Genomic DNA, 8,767 nt, shown 5'->3' with positions numbered 1-8,767 from the left:
GCCACTCGTAGAGTTTGCTCTGAACAATGCAGTGCATTCATCTACCGGCTATACGCCGTTCGACATGATCGGGCCAATTAGTCATCGAGTCCCGCTGACGCCGCCATCCCATTGCTCAGGGCTTATGGGGGTAAATATTTGAATGGTTAGCTAATGTCAGCTCCCTCACTGTGCGCGAGAAGTCGGAGACTTCCTGTCAACTAGACTGAGTGTATTTCGACATGTTTGCAATGCGATGACTATAAGTCAAGACATGTGGAAGGAATATGCAGACGGAACAGGAAAAAGAAATGTTGAAAACCTTGAGATCGAAGAACTGGTTTATTAAACGCTAAATACCTTCCTACACATACGGTTCTGCTGTCTTAAGGACGAAGCTCCGTCCACGGTTTATTACCTTTCGAGGTCGTGGCCAAGCAATGCCTGGCGTACCGTAAACATTCCGAGAAGGATGTGCACCCACCCGGTGTTTTATGTGGGCTTGCTTAAGCCGCACCCGCAAGTGCACGCAGAAGCAATGGCGCCGGGGCGGCGCCCAAAGGCGCTCGGCCACCTAGAAGCTGAACCAACAAATGGTCTGAGCACAGAGTGCTATAATTTCCGTTTTTATACGGCGCAAGGTGCCCCACCGTCACACGAAGCGACGTATTCGCCTGCTCGACGGCTCCGACAGAGCACGATAATCCTCAACGCGAGGCATTCAATGCACAAAGTGCTCCATACTCTCGAGGTATTTCGCACAGCGGTAAGCGACCTCGGAGAGATGCTCGTCAGCGTGCCGAAGACGACGAACTTTGTCCTCCAACGCTCGAAGAGCATCGCGAGTCACCGGACGGCGATCGATCAAGTCGTCATCGTCCGCCGCCAACTCTTGTCGATGAGAATGGGGGCGTCCACTTCCACGTTGAGCGCGTTGTGGGTCGACGTCATCGACGGGGTGTAACCCAATATCTTGTGAAGCGGCGGGGGTCGTTTGAAGTGCCGCTTCGGCAAGATTGCCCAGACGTCGTTGACGCTTATGATCAGAAAGATCATGACGCTTTGCGTCGTCTTGCGCACCGCGCTTCACGGCAGTAGCCCCGGAAGCCGGAAGGTAATGAGCTGAGCTTTAGCTATGGCCCTGAGATGCTGTGGTCGGAACCTCACCCATGTGAGAAACCACAGAGCTCGCAGGAGCGTTATGGATTGTCCGTATGTTGCAGGGCGACAATACGCAGAAAATCGGCGCTGTGAGTTTGACAATTTTAATGTAAGATGGCGCTCAATGCGCACGTCCGTGGCTTCGCTGTATGGTTAACAGCGAGGAAAGTTTCCGGTGCAGCTGCACCCATCGCTTGAAGAGCTCATCATCATATGCAGCGGTTTCCCCACCACAGGAATGGTCCGCATTGCGGGAGCAGGAGCACCTTCTGTTTGAGCTCGAAGTCGAGCGCGGTATCAACTTATTGAGATCTCTTGGGGTATCAAAAACCGAGCTCGAAGAGCTTTCCGCTGGTCAAGCTCAGCTTGTGTAGCGGCCGGAGGCTCGATTACGTAGACGCCTAACGATCGAGTGATCGCGGTTTTGTAGCTGGTTCCGCCGAGTGGAAGCCGTATTCCACAGGAGGTCGTAGACCGAACGAGGATACGAGCACAGGAGAGCCGTCTGTGAGCAGCCTTCAATTGTTGCTCCTGTGCCACGTCGAGGTGATTGGTAATAATGCCACTTCCCCGGAAGCAGAGAGGTCGGGGAACGGCATGGTGTCCGCAGGGTTTGGGCTGGGCTCACATTGCGCCGTTGGCCCACTTCATCTTCCGCGTCATCCCATGCTGGGAAAGGAGTGTCGGACTCGTAGTCGCCGTCTTCCAGCTTCTTGACGAGAAAATCCGTCTCCCGGGGCGGGCGTGTTATGTCGCGCCCAGTTGCCGAGGACTTGAGATGTGCTTTCCGTGAAGCCGCGGACTTACTGTCCAGAGATGCACTCTGTGCAGGAGAAGAAGAAGGGCTTCGCCCGCGGGCACCATCGGAATCAGCTAGGCTGGGTGTTTTGTGTTTCGAAGACACAGTGCTCATAGAGCGGAGAAGGTTCAAGTTGTTCTTATGAATGTGAAAGTGTCTCAGACACGCGAGCCGTATGAAGCAACCGATTAATGTTAATTGAAGAACTCACATCCTTAATAGGCGAGGGTGTAACGAGGTTACACGTACCTTTGTAAGAAGGGGTGATTGTGCAACCACACAGTGGTGTGCCTACACCGTAACAAAAAGCCACCACGTGGCAGGATTGCCGGTAGTAATGCATATTTTTATGGTAATCAGGTTTTGCTATATAAATTAGGTATTACTATATAAATTAGAAAAACCTAAGGTTTTAGACATTGGCGGCTCTGCCGCACTAAAACAATCAAATACATTTTTGATTTTAACAGAGAAAAATCGTGTGCCTTGAATAGACTCGTACTTAGAAGCATCGGATTGCGATCCGCTACACTTGCTTTGATTCTTGGAAAGAATGTAAGGTCGGTGACCTTAGCTTTGCTTTCTCTTAGCAAAAAGCTAAGGCAGCTCTGCTGCATGGTTAAGCTTGTCGTCAATCCAACGATCGAGTGTATCTTTTGTGAGGATGGTACGCAAGAACATCTGTCCCCTGGACAGCAAGACATGCTGGGTAAGCTGATGTCCTCAGTTATGTTGACAGAATAAGGCTTACTAAAGGGAAGCTGAATTAGCTCGCCTGTAGCTGCTCACAAGTATTTAAAATACGCTGGTGATACTTCTTCAGAAGCGACCCGGCAATGTGTCGATGTAAGAACACCGGCTTTCGGGGTGGAGAACCTCGGGACGAGAGAATTTGAGATGACCATGCTTTTCGCGAGTGCTCGAATCACCATACCAGACATACAATGTAGTTAGAAAAGCTTGAATTAGCAAGTACTATTCAACAGTTGAAATCTTTTTGCAGCGATGGTGACTTACCCGTTACTGAAGGCAGTAGCAGTCACCATCGTCATGGAAGGTATTCGTATAGATTTAAGTGGAATTGAGACCGTATGCACTCATCTTTTTGTTGAAGATGCGGTAGGTGCCGCATCAAATATGAAGAACACGCCTGTGTGGTGCGGAGCTGGGTGGAGTGCAGGAGGTGGAAGCTCATTCGTCGTAATCGATTTATGTTAGCTAACGCAAGATAAAAAAACAAGTTCCTGGCTGCTGAGTAGCATTACGGTATTTGCGAATTTTGCATATGTGACAGAATCAACAAAATGCGCGCTGTGTATCTCTTTTTTGCTTGAGCTTAAGCTATAGACGGCAGAGCGCTCCGCGCAGGGTTGTTAGACAAATCATCGCGAGGACTCGCTGAATCACAGTCGATGAGGGTCACATAATAGGAGAGACCTGACGATTGCTGTAACTCGAGATGTAAGTGAAACTTATAGAAGGGAAGTGAAATTCCCCAGCGATGTTATCGGTCTTACAGAGGTAGGGCTTAATGACCAAAATTGTGAGCTACCAACATCAGCGAACGGGCTTTGTAAAGCTGAGAAAGTCTCAATATTCAGAAGCGTCATGAGAGTACGTACGACGCGCAACTGTTCGAAACAGTAGATTGTACGTGGTGGTTTTAAAGGTGCACAAATGAAATCGATCCCGTGTGATTTGCAAGGGGACACTAGGTGTCTTTTGACCTTTTCTGTCAGGTTTAAAAATTCAATTCAATTAGTAAGAGCTGTCTCGCTCTGGACCTAAATTTGGGACATATACGCGTGTCAGGTATGATGTAGCTCGAACGCGATTATTCGTGGACTGACTAAAAGTGAGTACCTAAAGGCTCTCTGAGAGAGTTGAAGTGATTTCAAAACTAATATCTGCTAGGAAAGTACCGCGTTTGATGCACACACAAATTTGCAATAGCGTTGGTGCAGAACGTGGGATTGCTTCATTGATGATCATTAGTGTTGCTAAGTGTTTTGAGCATGGTTTGGTATGCAGAAGTGCAATTAGTCGTGGGGTAGACAATATCGATCATCTAATTCGATTAATTAGAGTGTATCTGGTGAGAAAGATATGATCGACGTTATATTGTAGCCTTTCAAAATATAACTCTGGTGGAGCGCTCTATCAATGTTGTGAATGGTGTTTCCTGTACAGAAGCGGTGGAATCAGCTTCAAGCCATAACTTGTCACGGTCTGTAGAGCCAGTGCCGGAGGAGACGACTGACTGTCAGGCGCAAGTAGAATTAAGCCTTTCGTGATGGCTCTTTTGTGACAACATTATGGTGTTGCTGAGTCAGCACAATAATGTGATGCGCCCATCGTGTGATTATGTAAAGCCTCACGAATTAAGACAAGTTAGTTTTACTTTTTGTGAATGGAGGGGGCGAGATGGATCTAAAAGATACAAGTCTTTCCTTCATAAGTATCAACAGTTCGGTACCTCTGACCATTTACAGTCATTCAAAAGTGAGAGATAAATTCCCTTCATTGTGCAAAGCAGTATTACAGTCGTCCCTCGGATAACTCATATCTGAGTAGTTCATAACCTCGTATAACTAATACTAGGTGGAAGCACCAAGCTTATTTGTATGTAGCCAAGTACTAACTCGTAACTGGTAAAATAGGAACCAATTTTGAGTTACTCGAGTATATAGCGCTTTGCCTGAATCGCTCCCTTCGGGTCTTTCTGTCATATGGGCATCAAGCGGCGTTAGATACTGCATTAATTAACAATTTTTACAAACAAAAATTCTGTTGATGTAGCTGACAATGAAGTGCCAAGCAATCACGCTGGACCAATTTGAAACCAGCCACGAGCTATGGTAGTCTGGACTGTCGCTGTCGTTTTGAGAGATTTGTACAGCTCTCGAATGCTCCTGCGTAATACTCTATCTGTGGGATTCGTCACATCCTTCAGTGAAGCAGTAACTGCTAGGCTCTTTACCTTTTCAAGATTTTGACTATCTGCTATCCACATCTTCGTTTGCTTGATCGTCATTCTCCTCTTCTTCCGCCTCCTAAACCATGGTTAAAATCTCATAGTCATTCAACTCAAGATTGGCTGTGTCGTCCTCTATCGCTGGCCTCAAAAGCTCTTTAATAGACATGGGATTATTAAGAAGAATCCTTTGAATAGCATTGCACAGGTCGCTTACATTGTACTGCTAATCCATGTTGGGCACCGATATTTGAGAAGGCCCTGCAAAGAGACCAGTGTGGCGAAAACAATTGGCCACGGTAGCTACTGATATCTCCTCCCAAGCAGCTTTGCTCCAATTTATTGCGCTTGATTGATCTTATAGATGTCGGTTGTACCTCAACGGTCCCGATCAGCAGCAATTTGAGCGTGATAACGTCTGTAGTGTCGCTTGGACGAGCATCCATGGACTGGATCTTAGTCGTGCAGTTTGGAGAAAGAAAGACCACCTCTACATTATTCACCTCGTGATCGTCGGCTATGTGGTATCGAGTAAAAGTAGGAAAAACCTATCTTTGGCCTAAAAACAGTGGTTGAAATAGTTGAGAGCACATCTAAGGCGTTTACATATTGGGCTTCGTATCATTGTCAAGCCTTTTCAGCCAGGGCGCCGGTAATCCTCGCCTTCTGATTGCTGCGGTGATAGAAAATCAATTGCTTTCTTGTCTTACGATTGGACAGCGAGGCTTATTAGCCTTTCCAATGAACAATGACTTGAGCCTCTCTGCCCCATCTACGCTGGCAGCAAAGTCAATAGTGATGCGGTTTCATGATTCGGAAGGGAGAATAATACTTTAGTCAACCTTTATATAGAAGACCATGATCATATGCAAACAAACTTTCTTTGTCTTGTCTACGTCCTTCTATCTGCGGATGTACGATGGTCTTCTTTGGAACCATGGAACGAAATAAACCTACGAAAGTATTAATTAAAGAGCTTCCATGTTAAGTAAGTTGCTAACATGCATACCAGCTTGATACATGTTGAACTCATCTTTCAGCTCATATCGAGCGATGACTGCTAAAAGCGCAGCATCAAAAACTGTCCGATCTGCTGCACCACTCTCATCATGGATTCTGATGCAACGCAGCTTGTTTCTTTCTTGAAAGCATTGCAGTTACCGATTGAAATATTTGCTTGCATCCTCGCGCAAGCGACGACGGTCAGCAAAAAATTTTGCTTTGGTTTTGATGACATCTCCAGTGATGGCTACATGCCTTGTCTGGCATTAATGCACCCATGCTGCCAAGGCTTAATCGAGCTGCAGGTGATGTGCAACGCGGAGCCGTTTGGTCGAATGCTCAACCACTGTCATGGCCTCGAATTCGCGACCAGCGGGGCTGCGGTGGCTCTTTGCTTAGAGAAAGCTAAGCTAAGGTCACCGACCTCACGTTCTATACAAGAACCAGTAAGAGTGTAGCGGATCGCAATCCGCTACCTCCAAGAGTGCTTCAAGCCTTTACCAATTTGAAGACGCTCTTTCATTTAAATTGAGACTATAATTATTTGTTTTATTTGCGGCAGAGCCGTTTATATCTGAAGCCTTACGTTTTCCTAATTAAGTAGTTAATCCTGATTCGTTTGCAAAACTACTGGCAATCCTGCCACGTAGTGGCTTCTTGTTACGGTGTAGCCACACTATTGTGTGATTACATCAACTTGTGTAATTCACACCTTTTTACGGTCGCATTATCTCGTGTGACCCCCCCTTTCTTACATAAGTACGTGTAACCCCGTTACACGTTCCCCATCAAAATTGTGAATACGCGCAATTCAATTTTTCTATCGCTTCATACTAGGCTTGCGTGTCTGAGACACCGTTACGTCCTCAAGAACATCTTTGAATATTCTCCACTCAATGGTCCCTGTGTCTATGATACGAAAAGCACCCAGCCTAGCTAATTCTGAGGACTCCCGAGGGCAAAGCCCTTCTTTTTTCTTCTGCACGGGGTGCATTTCCGGACAGTACGTTTGCGGCTTCACGGGAAGCACATCTCAAGCTCTCGGCGAACGAGCTCTACACACCGCGCCCGCCCCGGGCGACGGATTTTCTCGTCGAGGATTCGGAGGAAGTCGACTACGAGTTGGATACTTCTTTCCCTCGTATCCACGTTTGGTCCTAGACCCTCCTGTGGAATACGAATTCTGCTCGGCGGATCCCGCTTCTGAACCGAAAGACGCGATCACTCAATCATTAGGCGTCTACGTAGTTGGGCATCCGGCTTCTACACAAGCTAAGCTTGACAAAATGAAAGCTCTCCGAGTTCGCTTCCTGGTGTCCCAACAAATCCCAATGGATAGGTTCCGCGCTCGACTTCGAGCTTAAAGAGGAGGCGCTCCTATTCACAATGCGGACTTCTCCTGAAGTGCTCGTCCCTAGTGAAACTGCTGCAGATGATGCGGGGCTCTTTGAGCGATGGGTGCAGCGACACCGGAAACTTTTCTCGCTGTCTATCTTACAGCGAAGCCACAAGGAAGTGTTCGTGCGTGTTAACAGCCATCTTCGATTTGAGTTTGCCAAACTCAAGGCGCAACGCCGTCCTTCTGTGTATTGTCGCCCCGCGACACATGGAATCATCCATCACAGTTCCGCGAGCTCTATGGATTCTCACACGGGTAAGTCTACAAACACGGCAGCTCAGGGCCATAGTTTGAGCTCAGCTCATGACCCTCTGGCTTCCTAAGCTTCTGCCGAGAAGCGCGGGGCGCACGACGACGCGAAGCGTCATGAGCCGTGTGCTCGAGAACTTGGAACACTTAAAAAACCGACCGCCTCACGTTGAGGATTTACGCGTACTGTTGGAGTGGCTCCCAGCCGTCGAGCAGACGAATACATCATCTCGTGCGACGGTGGAGCGCTTTGCGCCGTTGAAATTAGAAGTTTTTGCACGCCGTATTCAGAACAAGTTGCTGGTTCAGCTTTTGGGTGGTTGAGCGTCTTTTGGACGCCACTCCGGCGCCAATGCTGCCGCATTCACTTGCGCCGAATCCCGAAACGGCTTCAGCAGGCCCACATAAAACATTGGACGGTTGCGGATCTTCTCGAAAGGCTTAGCGTATACGCAAGGCCTCGCTTGGCCGCGACCTTAAGTGGTCCAATAAATCGTAGACAGAGCTTTGTCTTAAAGACAACAGAGACTGTATGTGTAGGAATGCTTTAAGCTTCTAATATAACCAGGTCTCTGATCTCAATGTTTTCAACATTTCCTCTTCCTTTTCTGTCTGCATATTGCTTCTGTATGTCTTGGCTTTTAGCCATCACATCGAGAACATACTTAGTCTGGTAGACAGAAAGTCATCGACCTCTTTACGGACAGTGAGGGGGCTGACATCAGCTAGCCCTTCAGCCCTTCCTCCCCCATAAGCCCTGAGCCATGGGATGTGGGCGTGAGCGGGGCACGAGGATGAACAAGCCAGCTCACGTAGAACAGCATGTAGCCGGTAGATAAATGCACTGCATTGTTCAGCGCAAACTTTACGAGTGGCAGCATGGCGCGTCGGTGCTTCTGTGTCTCAGCGCAGACGCTGCAAAGAACGCCTTTAACGGCGCGATTCAAAGGCTCAGTTTGACCATCGGTCTTCGGATGGCCCGCTGTGGACATATGCCCAGTACCTTGAAGAGTAAAGACCAAAACTTCCTAATGAAGCGCTGGTCTGTATCAGAACCAATTGACTCCGGTAGACTGAGTCGAAGTGCGTAATGACGCATGATCTGTGTAGTTCACAAACAGCTTTGAGCCAAGCAGGTGCACCCTGAACTTGACAAGTGCATACTTCAATGCAAGAAAGTCTTGGTTGTGGACTGGGTAGCTCA

The sequence above is a fragment of the Plasmopara halstedii genome (assembly GCF_900000015.1).
Source record: "Plasmopara halstedii genome assembly, contig: Scaffold_323, whole genome shotgun sequence".
Lineage (NCBI taxonomy): Eukaryota > Oomycota > Peronosporomycetes > Peronosporales > Peronosporaceae > Plasmopara > Plasmopara halstedii.
This window is presented reverse-complemented; position numbering follows the sequence as displayed.